Below are 16,931 nucleotides of genomic sequence, written 5' to 3' on the forward strand. Positions count from 1 at the left end.
ACATAAACCATAGACCTACCGAAGCCTTGGAAGAGAGTAGATTCAATACTTCTAGAAAGGAAATGAACGAACAAATAAAATCACCTCAACCATGTTCGTGGGAATACTGCATTTCTGAGCACAGTGGTTAAGAGCTCTGAGATAAAGATACTTGAGCCAGATAATTAATGAGTAATGGTATAGTGGAACACTGCCATAACAATTTACTTTCTGAACAGTGTGGTTTAATTCTTGGGTTGTTTTTTTATTTAATATGTACTAATTTTCTTCTGTTGTCTTCAAATATAATTTTTTTTCACAAGAAGAACAGTTACAGCATATTAGATCTAAGGTTGATTTTAGAATTTAATAACCAAATATATCATATATTACATACTTGGTAAAGTCCTTGCCCAGGGGGAGCTCGCAGAAACCTATACTCCAACCAGAGACCATGCATGGAGAAGACCTAGACCCCCTGCTCAGAAGAGCCCATAGCCTGCTCATTTTTCAAGCAAGTTGGTTCCCTAGTAAGGGGAACAGGGGCTGTCTCTGACATGAAATAAATGACCATGTCTTTGATCACCTTCCCCTGGGAGTGGGTGATTCAGCCTTGCCAGACCACAGAGGAAGATGATGCAGCCAGCCCTGATGAGACTTGATAGGCTAGAGTCAGATAGAAGGGGAGGAGGTCCTCCCGTATCAGGGGACTAGGGGAGACGAATAGGGGGAGAAGAGGGAGGGAGAGTGGGGCTGGGAGGAGATGGAGGGAGCTACAGTTGGGATACAAAGTAAATAAATTGTAATAAATAAATAAAAATATTAAACTATAAAAAGGAACTAATACACGTGTTCATCTTGGTACAGAACTTAAAAAGACTATTGCTCATTGCTTCATAATTTGTTTCTAAGAAACTGAGTGAAAGTGAAGTTTGTAAATAGCTCTGACTTGAATTTTTTGTAGATAGATGTATTGATACACAGATTATTCTAAAACTATTATAAAAACATAAAGTTAAAATTTTTAAGACTTTTTTCATTCATTATCCAATTTATTCTGATCTTTACACTTAGGAGTATGTTCTAGATTTTATATTACCATTCTAGTAGAAACTACTCCAAAATAATTGCTATAATTGGTGCAGAGACATACTCAAGTTTTTGGGGTTTTATTTGTTTTTTGTTATTTTTAATGTTACATAATTTCTTCCTGGCTCTCAATACTGCAAAACACCATTAGAACTTTCTTTTCTTCTTTCTTCTTTTAAATTATAATTTTATGCTTACTCTCCCTTCATTTTCCTTTATGAGGCTTCCAACATTATCAATACTTAAATCCACTGATGAATTAATTGGTGAGTCTGAAATGAGGTGGAGGTTGGTTACGGAGAGGTAACTGGCCAGCGACTTTGAACATTTAGTCCTCTTTTTTTGTGTATTCCGTGGCTGCCACTAAGCAGGCAGCTTCATTCTGTCATGCTATGGTGGTTTCGCTTGTCAGAGAGCTGACAAGCAGTGGAACCGGCTGACCACAGACAGAAGCTCTGATATTATGAACCAATGTAAATGTTGTCTGATGTATGAAAATGTAGCATGCTTTTCATGATTCATATAACAGAGCTATGACACCTTTTTTTCCTTTAAGAATCATCTGCTATGTTATTCAGTAGCTCATATGATCAACAACATTTATACATCTAATTTCTTTTGAAAAAGGGTAAAAATATGTACAACTTTGTATGTGTATTAATTACAGTTTATTCACTTTGTATTCCCCTGTAGCTCCTTCCCACCTCCTTCCCAATCTCACCCTCCCTCACTCTTCCCCACACATTGTCCATCCCCCAGTCCACTGATAAGGGAGGAATTCCTCCCCTTCCTTCTGGTCCTAGTCTATCAGGTCTCATCAGGAGTGGCTGCATTGTCTTCCTCTGTGTCCTGGTAAGGCTGCTCCCTGCCTCAGGGAGAGGTGATCAAAGAGCAGACCAATCAGTTCATATCAGAAACAGTCCCTGTCCCCATTATTATGGAGGCCACTTGGACACTGGACAGCCATGGGCTACATCTGTGCAGCAGTTCTAGATTATCTCCATGAATGGTCCTTGGCTGGAGTGTAAGTCTCAGAAAAGACCCCAGTGCCCAAACTTTTTGGATCTGTTGCTGTCTTTGTGTAGCTCCTGTCCTCTCATATCTTACTGTCTCCTACTTCTTTTGTAAGATTCCCTGCACTCTACCCAAAGTTTGGCTATGAGTCTCAGCATCTGCCTTGATGCCCTGCACAAAACCAAAGTCCAAGTGGATCAAAGACCTCAATATAAAACCAGACACACTAAATACAACTTGTTAACCTGGATCTTTAAAAAGAAATTTGCTAGATTAAAAGGTCCATTTTACTGGTGACATGATATTGCTTTTTGTTTCATATGATGATTTCTCACATGGTTGGCTATTGTTAGTAGGATTTACTTGGTTTGCTTCCAGTTATCTCTTCTTATTTAACTTAAATATATTGGCTATACACTTTATCCAGTGTATATGACTAGTAGCAAATGCCTGTATGTATGGACACACATCATTTAATCACTTATAAAATGTCTCTGCTTTTTAATTGAAACAATAGCATCCAATAAATTCAGTAGCTTATTTTATCATAATACTTTAAAATGTTAATTGATTATTTTTTATTTTTAGAAAATACATTATAATTTGAAAAGAATATCTATTGTAGTGTAGAACTGGGACTATGTAGATACCTTAAAATATCACGTGATTTTAAACAAAATAGGTGATTACATTATTGTGCTTTTTGTACTCTACTATGGTATTGATGCAAATGATATCGGTTGAATTGCAGAGAACCATTAAATCCGGTGAAAAAAATATGTGTTTATTGTTGCTTTTTCACTAAAATGAGCAATGACCAGCTTAAAGGCCCTGAGATCATAGTATCTAACTAATCTTATATACGATGAAATAAAATTATACAAAAAATAGCATAAAATACACTTTCAAACACATTTCATTGAATTCTAAAGTCATTTAAATAACCATTGCGGTATTGTGTTACAAAAATCAGAGCTGAAGTACAGCAAATAATCATTTTTCCTTATTTTCATTGAAGCATAAATGATAAATGACAGATGTTCTTTGATTCTGGAAGATTACTGTGAACTCAGATAATCTCACAACTGTCTCTAGTTCTCCTGTTTTGCTCCCAACACACATCAGGTGTGTTATTAATTTTAACACATGCCCACAATTCTATGTGCTTAGTGAAAATTGTCGAGTTTTGTTTTTATAGCCAGTGCTACTTTTAATTCTACCATCAAACTGATTTTTTCTCTGTTTTCATATCATTATTGTGCTTTTCAACTTTTTAATTTATTTTATTTTTTCCAAATCCTTATTTTTGTATTTTTTTATTTAATTAATTTAATTTACATCATGGTCATAGGCCCCTTCTTCCTCTCCTCGCAGTTCCACCCATCCTCTTGTATCTTCCCTTCCCGATTTCCTCAGAATAGGGGTGCCCCCTCTCCAAACACCCCAGCTCAGCTATTTACATGAGGATTGATTTTGTCTTCCTCCCGCGTGGCCTGGTAGGACAATCCCATCAGAGGGAAGTGATCAAAAATCAGGTAATATAGTTCATGTCAGAGATATCCCCCACTCTCCTAACTATTGGGTTGACAAGAAGCCTAAGATGCCCATCGGGTATTGATAAGTAAAGGACCTTTGTCCAGACCATGTGTCGTCCTTAGTTGGTGCTTTATAATCCATAGGCCCCTCTGGGCCCTAGCTGATTGACTCTGATGGCCTTGTTCCCACTCTCCACCATCACTTCTGTCTATTCTAATTTCCCTACTGATTTATACGTCCTCCCTAAGGTCCTCCTTGTTGCTTATCTTCATGAAGTCTGCACATTCTGATATGTCTGTCCTATACTATATGACTAAAATTTACTTATAAGTGAGTACATACCATGTGTGCCTTTCTGGGTCTGTGTTACCCTCACTCAGCATGACCATCTCCAGTTTCATCTATTTGCCTGAAAATGTCATAATTTCTCTGTTTTGTTAATGGCTGAGTAGTATTCCATTTTGTAAATGTACTTAGTCACTAGGGAAATACAAATCAAAATTACCCTGAGATTCCATCTCATACCTGTCAGAATGACTAAAAGCAAAAACTCAAGTGACAATCCAGGCAAGTGAAGATGTTGAAAGAGGGTAACACTCCTCCATTGCTGGCGGGAGTGCAAACTTGTAAAACCACTTTGAAAATTAATCTGGTACTTTCTCAGAAAACTGGAAATAGCCATACCTTAAGACCCAGCTATACCTCTCCTGGGCATATATCTGAAATATGGTCCACCATACAACTCAACCATGTTCATTGCAGTTTTTCTTGTAATAGCCAGAAAGTGGAAACAACCCAGATGCCCCTCAACAGAATAATGGATACAGAAACTGTGGTTCATTTGCAATTTGTAATTGTTGTTCTGGTCTTTATAAAATTTGTTCCAAGTCTCTATGCACCTTGAGCAAAAGAGAAGGGAACAGACTGCATTGTCATTTAAGGAAATACTCTGTGTGCATGTGTGTGTGTTTGTGTGTGTGTGTGTGTGTGTGTGTGTGTGTTATTTTCTTTATGGATACACATGTTTTCGCATATTCATATGCAGGCCAAAAGTCAATGTCAGGGATCTTCCTCTCCTGCTTTACATTTATCCATCTATCTATTTGTTTATCTGTTTATTTATCTATCTATCTATTTATCTACTTATTTATTTATTTATATTTTGAAACAGTGTCCCTCACTTAACCTAGATCTAAACAATGGGTTGGCTGCTTTGCAAATAAATTGCCAGGGCTGTCCATGTTTACATCTCACAACAAGATAGGGATGCTGATATACTCTAGGATTTCTACATGCTGCATGATATCTGAATCAAGTACTCATTCTCCTTCTGAAGTACTACTCTGGGCTACCTATCATGCCTCCAAGAAGGCATTTAACACAAACAATGCTGTGTGTGTGTGTGTGTGTGAAAGTCAGAAGAGCACTTTGTAGAAATTGATTATATCACTTTACTGTGTGTGTCTGAGTAAGTTTAGTTATGGTTATGAGGCAAGATAACAAGCATCCTTACACATTGAGCCATCTCGTTGTTCTCTAAGTAATCTTTTTGAGTAAAGGTTTTACACAATGAAGTTAGTACAACCTATACACTATTATACAGGTTATCTAACTTAAACTGTCTTTTTGTTCAAAAAGAGAGTAGGTCAAAATTGCCAAGATATCTGGTTATTTGTCCTTATTGATATCAGAACATTTTAATCTGTACTGTAGTCCTTTTCCTCTTGCCCGATTCACCCCATCCATTGCATGCAATGTGTTGGTGCAGGGATTGGGGGATGCATGAATCATTAACTCATTTGTGACCCTTACAGTGTAGCTTACTAAGAGTCAATAGTCCACATGTTATTGTCCTACACCATTTAGAATATTTTATGAAAGTGTGTATTTGGGGAGGGAGAACTAACTTGGAGGTTGAGAGGATGTTTTGCTTTTCCTGAGGACTGTCGCTCAGTTTTCAGCCCTTACATAGTTTACAACTATCAGAAATTCATGACTCCTGTCCTCACTGCACACCGGGCAGACACATGGGGCAAATACAAACACTCAAGAAGAACACTCACACTTAAAAAAATAAAATGCGTAAATGAAGAGGATGTAAATGGAGCTAAGAGGAAAAACTAAAATAACAATTGATTAAGGAACCAAATAAATATGTGTAACGGATTCTGATGATTATTGAGTATATCCTATTTTTCAAAGCTCAAGTAGCCAAACATAATGACACACATGAAAAAAAAATTACAAGTCTGGAAAAGTCAGTACTGTCACAGCATCGCCTGCAGCCCAACCAGGGTATGTGAGACCTCCCAATTCAAGGTATACAGAAGTTTCCTTAATTTGACATTACTGCCCTTTCTTCTTTGTTTTTGTTTTCTTTGTTTTGGTTTGCTTGCTTGTTTTTTGTGCATATGGGCATTTAATAAAATGATAACTAAACATTTTCCTCCCTGAAATATCTAAATAATGTGTTTACTACTCCCTATCCTGTGGTATACAGAATATATTCACCATGAAAATTCTAAAAAAAAAGTTTGATGAAAGAGGATATGAAACTATTTGGATATTCAATAATAAACCTTTCCTGTAGTTTTTTTTTCCTAAATCAAGTATTTAGAGTGTATTATCTTTGTGCATTTAGCAATCAAAAGCGATTTTTTCTTATTAAATTTTTAGTCTGCCATTAAAAAGAAACTTCTTTTTTTATCAGGCAGGAATTCAATATTACTTCTACAGCCTAGCAACAGTTTCTAATATTATCAGGAAGTCAGTTAATCATTAAGAAAATTTTTCTCTATATGAAAGATTTGGAAATACTCATTTTTGAAGTGATGTAGAGACAGAGAAACTTTCTAAAACAATTGTATATTCATGCATTCTGAATCTTTCCATACTTTCAATGTATCTTTTTGTTTTTTGCCTCAACCACTTGTAAATATTTAATTGTTACAATGATCAGATTAAATTATATTTTACTGAATGTAATCTATGAAAAAAAAAGTTTTCTAGACAATTGTAGTGGAGCAACAGGTATTTGATACCAGAATAATTCAAGGGAGACACAAAGGCTCTCTTGTGAGTTTCAGCGTAGACTGACATTCATAGTGAGGTCCAGAAAAGCAAGAGACATGGAGTAAAATGAGAGAGAGAGAGTGAGAGTGAGTTGTAATTTATGTATAAAGGGACAGAAAAATAATTTTAACCTATATCATCAGCGTCTGTCAGATGTAAACACATGTGAAGAAAACCTTGCATTTTTCACCTGTAAACACATAGAGGCTGTGCTAGTGTAATGTGAAGCAGGCTAGATTCCAATTAGCATTTCTATAGGAACTGATTTTTTTTTTGCAAATATACAAAAAATTTAAATTTTATGGGTGATATTTATTCAGCTTCCTTATATTTGCAATCATCTGTAAACACATAAATAAGAGCTTGACACATAATTGTAAAGGTTCTTCAATTGTCAAATGCTTGTCAAATACACAGAATAACATTGCTAAGTTCTAGACTAGGATGTCTAAGTGCAATTCCATTAAAAACTTCCTCAGTCATCATTCTCTCAAGCCAGGTTCAAAAGGGCAAAGTGGTTTTTTTTTAAGGAATTTTTTTTTAATTATTGCGTATGCCCTTTCAAGCCAGTGAAAAGCAATCACCTTTTCCACTCATCGGGTAATTGTGTTCAGTGTCTACAGAGGACATTAAGCTTCAGTGGTTCCAACTGATACATAGACAAGTTTTTCTACTGTTGAATAATGTTCTTATTTTGGATGTGTCAAGGCCAAAATAGCACGCTTAATTTAAACATATAGCAAGGCAACAGTTTGTTTTCATTTTAAATGAGAGTTACCAAATTGAATACCTTTTCTATAATAAAACTGTTAAAACAAATTGACAGTCAATATTACTAAACTTTAACTTGATTAAGCCTGCTCTTAACAATTGCACTACTGCATTATGTATGATCCTTGGCTATCCAATAAAATAAAAAGGCTGGAGTGTTCACTTGGGTAAATTCAGTTTCATATTGAACGTTACAACCTATTGTGTTATTTAGGGACTATATATTTTGTTTGCATTATGTATTACTGTATTTATTATAATAAAATCAGAATAAATATAAAAATATTTGTATAATTGAAAGGATTATTGTGTTATTAGTGATTAAAGATCATTCATATTATGAATAGCTAGTGATAATCATTTTTAATATTGGTATATAATTTTTGTCCTCAAACAGTAGAATAATCACTTTTATTTCTTTGTTCTCCTTGTTTAGTTTATATTTTTTTTTCAAGAAAAGTTAATACTTAGCTGTTACTTGCCTAGTAGTAACTATGAAGCCCTGACTGCTATCAAACTCATGACAATTCTCCAGAAGCATCCCAAACTGCTAGAATTCCAGCAATATCCCACTATGGAAAGCACAAAGAAAAACTTTAAAAAATTCAAATAGGGAACATTATTGTTTTCTTTTTAGTTTGGATAACTTTATCTCTTAATGTGACTACCTATAAACCTAACATTATAAGTTATTAGTATTGGTTTATGGTGACAGAGCATGAATAAAGATATAAATACTCTGAGTAATTCTATATTCTAAAAAATGATTGATGAAAGAGGAAATGAAATGATTTTGGTATGTAATAGTAAACCATTCTGATAGTCCGTTTTCTGAATCCAGTAACCAACTAGGCAAACTTTTAAACATTAAATTATTGATTTTCAATGCATGACAATTTCTATTTTAACAAGTATAATATTTACCCAATTTTATAAATTTATCTGTATTCAGAAAAACTAGATTTTAGTTTTCAAAGCTCTTTTGTACTGATGTAGTTGTATTCTATTTTAGAGCCATGATTCTGACAAATGTGAAAAATCATATGCTTATGCATATAAAATGTGCATAATCAAAGAAGATTGAAAGCATACAATTGTTTGCTTCTTAAAATATGTTTTAAGTAGTTACTTTTATTATTTTATTTTCTTTACATAGAATTAAACTGAAGGAAATAAAATATTTTTTCTAACATGGGCATATATGTAAGATTATCTGATTTATACTTTATTTATTTTGAACTTTTGATTCATGAAGTGATTATGTATGCAATAGTTGACTTTTTGTCTTTTGATATTCTTGATTTAACGATAATTTTTATTGACCTAAGAAATTCTTCCTTAAATACCTAGTTAGTTTTAAATTAGCGTACATAATTTTAAATCATAAAATTAAAAGAGCAAATGCTTGAGTTGAATATCAGTATTGTTTGTTTCTGTTACTTTTTATTTTTGTTAGGTCACTTGTATTCTGTGTAATTGAACCAAATAATGCAATGATTTATGCAAATCATGCTGTAAGTGTTTTAGTTTAGAAGCAATCACTTATTGGCTATCAAGAAGCTCATGAAAACAAAAGCATTCTACAAACATATTTATAAATATATTATATACTTCATCTGAGAATATATACTATAAAGAAAGATGAATAAGTTTATGATAGGGTATATCAGATAATTTGTAATGTATTCTATTTGACATTTATCTATGTTCTTAATATCTATGTTTTAAATTGCCTTCTTTTAACTAAAGATAAAAGAAAAGAGTGAAGATTTCAAAGTGATAAGCTTTAGTATTCTAATCACTGATTTTGTTTTTTCTTAGACAAGATCTCATGTATTCTACAGAAGCCTTGATCTAGCTATGTAGATGAGGCTGACCATAATATTGGGACCCTGTTGCCTTAGCTTTTTAAATTCTGAAATGTGAGGGACTCAAAGCATGTTTGTTGACTTTTGAACATATGCACAAGAAGATTATATACAACTAAAGTGCTTTGCCCTGAGGACAATAGTCTACGGAGAACGGCAATGAAGAATCAAACTTGTGTGCATAGTACTTCAGTCTTAGATCTTCTAGTTCATGAGTAATAGGTAAGACATGAATGTGGGAAAATTGTCAGTCAGAAAGGAACAGGGTCAGGAAAGGAGATAGCAAGAGTTGGAGAGACCTAAGAAAGAGTAAGTGTGAGAGCAAATATTAGGCACAACATACACATATACAATAACCAAAGAAAACCTTCATTCAATTAAAAATGAAAAAAAAAATAAGCATTGTTTGTATTTTTCTTAAATCTCTATTTTATTCTTGGGAGTTTCACAATACCAAGAGTGTGACTTCCTAATGAATGCATAAACCAATTATTAGATTGGCCAATGATTAGATTGCAACCAAGTCCATAAACCTACATATATTCCAGCCTTTTGTCTTATTTTCTGGTTGTAGAGCCCACTTTTTATATGTACATCCTCTAAGCATCCGTTGCATAGTAGTAATGGAGCAAACAATAAAAGAATAAACTGTGCTGCTGCTGAGTCTGATGACAATAATGAGAACCATTGAACACTTTTATGCTACTTCATAGTTCAGAGATGGTTGGTCTTGTAAATTTTTTTTTTATTTGTCAGCATCCTCATCATACTTGTAGATAAATTGATAACTCACTTAGAAACGACCAAATTGAGTGCCAGCTGTTAAAATGAAGGTCAATTTCAAGGACAAAATTTATGGAGTGTGAGTTGGATTTTCATTGTCACAGCCAAATTGAGAATCATTGCTAGTGATCCCATAGGATAGTTTTCTCTCTAAAAACATGCTCTTAATTTTTATAGGCTTTCCATAGAAAAGTGTTTTGAATGACATATATATTTTTTTCTTTTTGCTTTTTAATGACATTGATACTGATGGAAGGCAAACAAAAATAACGTGTAACAGACATTCAAGAAATATTGGTGAATTGATATTTTTACCATCAAACAATAATACAAGACATCTAGATAAAGCATGGACTAAAGTTATTATCAGAATTTGATCGGTCTTTCCTACAGCCTTTTTATTTTTCTAATGTTTTTGCTTACATTTGGTTTACTATGTCTGGATAACTCTCCCCAAATTTGGAAATTTATGAAGCTGAAATATTTTCATAAGCAAACAATGTTGTATGATATATGCTCGCAATCTTAATTTAACAAACATTGTTTTAGATGTAAATTTTGTTCAAACATTTTAAGATATTTTAAAGAAATATTCCTTGATGAAAGGTGTCTCCTTTTCTATTTCTGTGCTACTTTAATTTCAATGATTATATGTATTTTCATAATCAGTTTATTTGGTAAGTGCATATCAATAATTTCTTGATAACTAACTAAATACATAACAACAAAAATATTATTCAAGCATGGCCCAGTTTTTATATCTCAAAGGCTTACTCTTTTTTCTTTTTAATAAACAACCTTTACTGAGTGAGTTACAGGAAGCAACTATTAGCATTTCACAGTGTTCTTTATCCCAGGCACTTTTCTCTATGAACAACACGAAATTAAGACAACACATTGTCACATAAAGACATATGTACCTAATGAGACCATTGTTCACTTTTTGAAATGCAGCTTTACTTATCAAAACGCAAGGTACTAAACATATTTGGATGTAATTAATAAGTTGTACAATCATGTGCCTTATACTTCTCTGGAAACCTTTATTCATTTTAGTGTTTTTTTTAATTACTGTATTGGTTTGATATCTTATTCATGTCCTTCGTATTTAAATCATAGCACTGTTTTATGCTCTTGTGTCTAACATGCGGGAACATAGCTATTTGCATACATCTGGGGCAGATATGTCCATGTGGATGTGAGTGTGTCTCAAGTTGTTCATTATGTTTTGAGATGGCAATCTCTCATTATACCTGTAGATGATTTCTCTAGCAGAATTGATGCTCAATAAACCTTAGTGATCTTCCTGTCTATGCTACCCATGAAATAATTAGAGCACATGCCTGGTTTTACATGTTAGTTGGGAAACTGAACTCAGGCCCTCAAGCATGCATGGCAGGAATTTTAACCACTGACTCATCTTCTTGGCCTAAAAGTTTTAAGTTTTTTTTTTTAATTTTCTTTACATTCATTCATTCATTCATTCATTCATTCATTCATTCATTCATGTAGTAGTGTGTGTGTATCTGTCTGTCTGTCTGAGTATGTAATGCATGTGGATCTGTGTGTATGTAAGTGTGCATTTTCATGGCAGAGACAGCATATGGAACTCAGATGACATCTTAAAGAAGTAATTTTTCTCTTCTTACCATGTGTGTCCCAGGAACCTCAGATAGTCAGTATTCAGGCAAACACCTTAATCCAATAACCTACCTTAAGATCCCTAAAAGTTTTACATTGCTAAGAATGCAAAAAAATGCATGTAAGTAAGGGAGATTCATGATGCTAAGGAAGAAAAGTGGATCATTTTGTTTGTTCACAGATTCATTTTGTTACTTATATTCAGGAATAAAATCAGAAAAATAAATGTAAGGTGAAACGCAAATAATTGAGTCTTAAGCAATTTTTTAAAAATTTCTCTAGCTGAATTAACGATGTTCTAAATAGGGCAAGAGATGTATTCTTTTTTCCTTTTGGCCAGGTGTGCACTGAACTTCAAGAAAGAGAAGTGCTCAGGGAGCATTGGAAACACTGAAGGGAATTCAAGGGAGTAAAAGAGAGAAACCTAAGGTGGGAGGTGTTCAGGATGGAAGAAGGAGGTGCTCCAAGACTAATCATATCAAACGGAAGCATTCCTGCTGGCCTATTGCTACAAATCCCAGCAGGTGCATTAATGCAGGAAGAAGGCAGAGCCCACATTATTAATAAGCTTAAAAACAGATTTAAATTGATCTCCTTTAGGTTATCTGGCTGTTTTATATTCTGTTCTCTCCCTTGGGTTTAGTTTCACTGAGTTTTAATCAGATAACTGTAAAATGTTCCAAACTCAGGTTAGAATTTAGCACCAGGAGAAGAGACTTTTCTGAGTATGGTAAGTCAAATAACTCAGCACAGTTAAGAAGATGAAGACTCTTGAAGGGCAGAGAGAAGGGGAGGGAAATCCATGCCCTTGACATAAGAAACGCTGAGTAGCCAAAAGGGGTAGCTAGAGAAAGGTGCTGGGGATAAAAGACTGGCAAGGACTCCTTTAGGAATAGCACTCTAAAAATTCAGGGTTCAATACAAGCTTCTTTCATTAGCGTAAGTGTTTCTGCACAAATAACTTGTCGTTAAAATTTCCTTTAATCTTAGAAATTGGAGGGGCCGAGACTTGCTAGGTCATAGTGCTTGTCACCCCACCGCAAAATGGAAACAATATTGCTCACATAGAAGATTGCATACATTAATTCAGAAGTGCAGAATATTGAACTACATCTCCTATAAGGAGATTAGGCACTACAGTGATTGCTTAACGTTCTTAATCCATTTGGCCACAGAGGCTGAGGCTGAGCAAATACTTGAGTGCTTTAGGATAAGATAATGGGGCAGACAGGATCTGGTGTAAAGAGTCATAGAGAAGAGATCGACAATTCTTTGGTCTTTGATAATGGTCCTTAATTTTTTTTCCAGAACTGCAATTAAATGTAGCAGTAGGATGCTATCTCAAATCATTGCCATGGAACACAATGAAGGAATATTATTAACTTATAAACTACACTTTAAAGTACTTCTTAAATGTACACTGTTCAAAATACTGGATGTTATAATTTTCCTTAATATAAAGAAAAAATGTAATAAGCTATGGAAAGGTATGTCTGATTGATAGGCTTTTCTTTGTTGCTTTACAAGAGAAAATAAGAGCAAGAGTGCTAAAACATTAACAACACATTCCTTATCTTCCAAATGCATAAATGTTATAGCTGAGCAAAGATGTGGATTATCTGAAGATTATTTCTGTTCTGAACGGTAAAAGAAAGTGCTATTAGTCTGTCTGCTGAATTAAAATTGTAAAATGCCTTTTCTTTTCTAATTTCCAATCACATCGATTTCAGGTATTCATTTGTCTGGCAGTGATAATATGCTAGGAGGCCATCTCGTTTTGATCACTCAGGTTTGAAAGACAGGTTTTATTTTTTATTTTTTGTAATTCTCCAGGCAAGTACTCTGTCTAGTGAGGTGCTCCTACCGGTGATGCCCGTCAACAGGCTCTCCAGCAAGCAGGAGAGATCAAAAGAAACTTGCTTAAGTCAGGGCTTAAGTGCACAATCAATTCAGAGGACATGTTACTGGGATTTCGAAGCTTCCCACCCACCTGTAAGATCCCTGGCTTCCTGGGGTATGTGTAACATATGTATGGAGACTTAACCACAATCTGATATAATGATTTATGATTTATATACAATGTTTTATCATTTTGATTAAATTAAAGTGTCATAGTATTTCTGAAAATGAATTTTTGCAAGATGTAGCAACAGTTTCAATATTTGCACACATGATTTATTACAGGAAAAAATACGAAGGTTTTACTTGCAAATTCATATAGTATTGCATTTTGGCCACATTTATATACACGCAGAAGCACCACAAAACCATCAGCATTTCAACTTCCTGGAAACTGAATAATATTAATCGAGAAGGCACACTACTTTAAAAACAAGTACAAGAGAACTGCTCCAACACCCCTGTTGTTTCTTCATTAAATGGGTGTAAATACAGAAAAGGCCAATTGAAAGAACTGATAGCACTTGCGAAGACAGGAAAATAATTCTTCAAACTGAGAAATAGGTGTTTTGAATAAAGGATCAAGAATAAATTTAAGCGATCAAGATCAGCAAACCACAGTTTCAGTCTCATATCAAAGAAAAGTATAAACTGTGCTCAGCTTCTTAATCTTTTCATCCTCACAAAGATAATGCTCCTCATGTTAATTGTTCCAAGTGTACTGAAAGTCCTGCAATGTACAACATAATATGCACGTTTTATCTTATTTCCATTTTTTTTCTATGAGATCCCAACTTTATTCCCCTTGTATATATTTGCTGAGTTTTGTGGTCCAGTCATGGTTCACTTTACAAGGAAATATTCTGCTAAATTCAGCTTAGCAGTTTTTGCCCGTGTGTGAACAACAGAGTGTATACTTGTTAAAGCTAAGTCAGTGCGATGTCGCTAGGAGGCACAGTCTTATGGGGCTACCACAGTATATAAGCCATGGCGGACTGAAACGTGGCTATGTAGCATGTGACAACAGTTTCATTTTTTTCTTAGTATTATTATTATTTTTTATTATTAATTACACTTTATTCACTTTGTATCCCCCCATAAGCCCCTCCTTCCTCCCCTCCCAATCCCACCCTTCCTCCCCTTTCTGCATGCATGCCCCTCCCCAAGTCCACTGATAGGGGAGGTCTTCCTCTCCTTCTTTCTGATCTTAGACTATCAGTTCTCATCAGAAGTGGTTGCATTGTCATCTTCTCTGGCCTGGTAAGGTTGCTCCCCCCTCAGGGGGAGGTGATCAAAGAACAGGCCAATCAGTTTATGTCAGAGGCTGTCCCTCTTCCCATTACTATGTAACCCACTTGGATACTGAACTGCCATGGGCTATATCTGTGCAGGGGTTCTAGGTTATCTCCATGAATAGTCCTTGGTTGGAGTATGAGTCTTTGGGAAGTTCCCTGTGTTCAAATTTTCTTGTTCTGTTGCTCTCCTTGTGGAGTTCCCGTCCCCTCCAGCTCTTACTATTTCCCACTTCTTCCATAAAATTCCATTCACTCTGCCCAACAGTTGGCCATCAGGCTCAGCATTTGCTTTGATAGTCCGCAGGGCAGAGGCTTTCAGAGGCCCTCTGTGGCAGGTTCCTAAGTTGTTTCCTGTTTTCTTCTTCTGGCTTTCAGAGGCCCTCTGTAGCAGGTTCCTAGGTTGTTTCCTGTTTTCTTCTTCTTCTGATGTCCATCCTCTTTACCTTTCAGGATGGGGATAGAGCATTGTAGATAGGGTCCTCTCTTTTGCTTAGTTTGTTTAGATGTACAGATTTTAGTGGATTTATCCTATGTTGTATGTTTATATGAGTGAGTATATACCGTGTGTGTCTTTTTGCTTCTGGGACAACTCACTCAGGATGATCCTTTCCAGGTCCCACCATTTACCTGCAAATTTCAGGATTTCCTTATTTTTTATTGCTGAGTAATACTCCATTGTATAGATGTACCACTATTTCTGCATCCATTCTTCAGTTGAGGGGTATGTGGTCTGTTTCCAGTTTCTGGCTATTACAAATAAAGCTGCTACAAACATGGTTGAGCAAATGTCCTTATTGTGTACTTGAGCTTATTTTGGATATATGCCTAGGAGCGGTATGGCTGTATCTTAAGGAAGCACTATTCCTAGTTGTCTGAGAAAGCGCCAGATTGATTTCCAGAGTGGTTGTACAAGTTTACATTCCCACCAGCAGTGGAGAAGGGTTCCCCTTTCTCCACAACCTCTCCAGCATGTCAATAAATGGGACCTCATGAAACTGAAAAGCTTCTGTAAAGCGAAGGACACTGTCATCAAAACAAAGCGACTGCCTACAGATTGGGAAAGAATCTTCACCAACCCTTTATCTGACAGAGGACTCATATCCAGTATATATAAAAAATTAAGCTGAAAAGCAGCAAACCAAGTAATCCACTTAAAAAAAATGGGGAACAGAGCTAAAGAGAGAACTCTCTGTAGAGGAATATCGAATGGCAGAGAAGCATTTAAAGAAATGCTCAACCTCATTAGCCATTAGGGAAATGCAAATCAAAACAACCCTGAAATTTCACCTTACACCCATGAGAATGGCCAAGATCAAAAACTCATGTGACAACACATGTCGTATTTTTAAAAGTTTAGTTGGCTCTGTTTGAATGTTAGGGTCTTAGTTTTCACAGCCCTACACTTCCTTCCCTGCGAAGAATTACATGCACAAAGATTTTTACAATTCTTTACTGTTAGCAGAGGAGAGTTTGTGTGAGCGTGTGGCGTCTTACCCACCAAGGTCTAGCCACACACATTCGTCTTTTTGTCTTTAGAATTAACATAGACTTCATCTGTGAGGAAGTCTCACAGATGAAGCACAGCCTCTTTATCTTAATTTTACTCTCTGTGAGTACAGAATGTGAGTATAGGACCTGATAGACCTTCACAAGCTTTGAGTACTACTTTATTAGAAATATTCTTCTCAGTATTTGGTCATTAATTGCATTCTACAAAAATTGCTTTGCTTACCAAACTTATCACAAACTATCTGAAAGCAAAAAAAATGAGGAGGGTGAGGAGATGGAAGCTTGGTTATCCCTCTGCAAATAAGAGGCAATATAGCCATTTTTTCGATCTTTTGGAGAGCTTACCTTAGGTTGGAGAGTTGAAATGACTTGAATTGAATAAATTCTTTTGGAAGGCAAGCATATATTTTATTCAGCATTTCTGAACTTGTCCAGAAATGCATTGCTCAAGAACCAGAGAGCCATGTCACCTAAC

This window comes from Psammomys obesus, unplaced genomic scaffold (genome assembly GCF_907164565.1).
Source record: "Psammomys obesus unplaced genomic scaffold, mPsaObe1.curated_primary_1811, whole genome shotgun sequence".
Classification (NCBI taxonomy): Eukaryota; Metazoa; Chordata; class Mammalia; order Rodentia; family Muridae; genus Psammomys; species Psammomys obesus.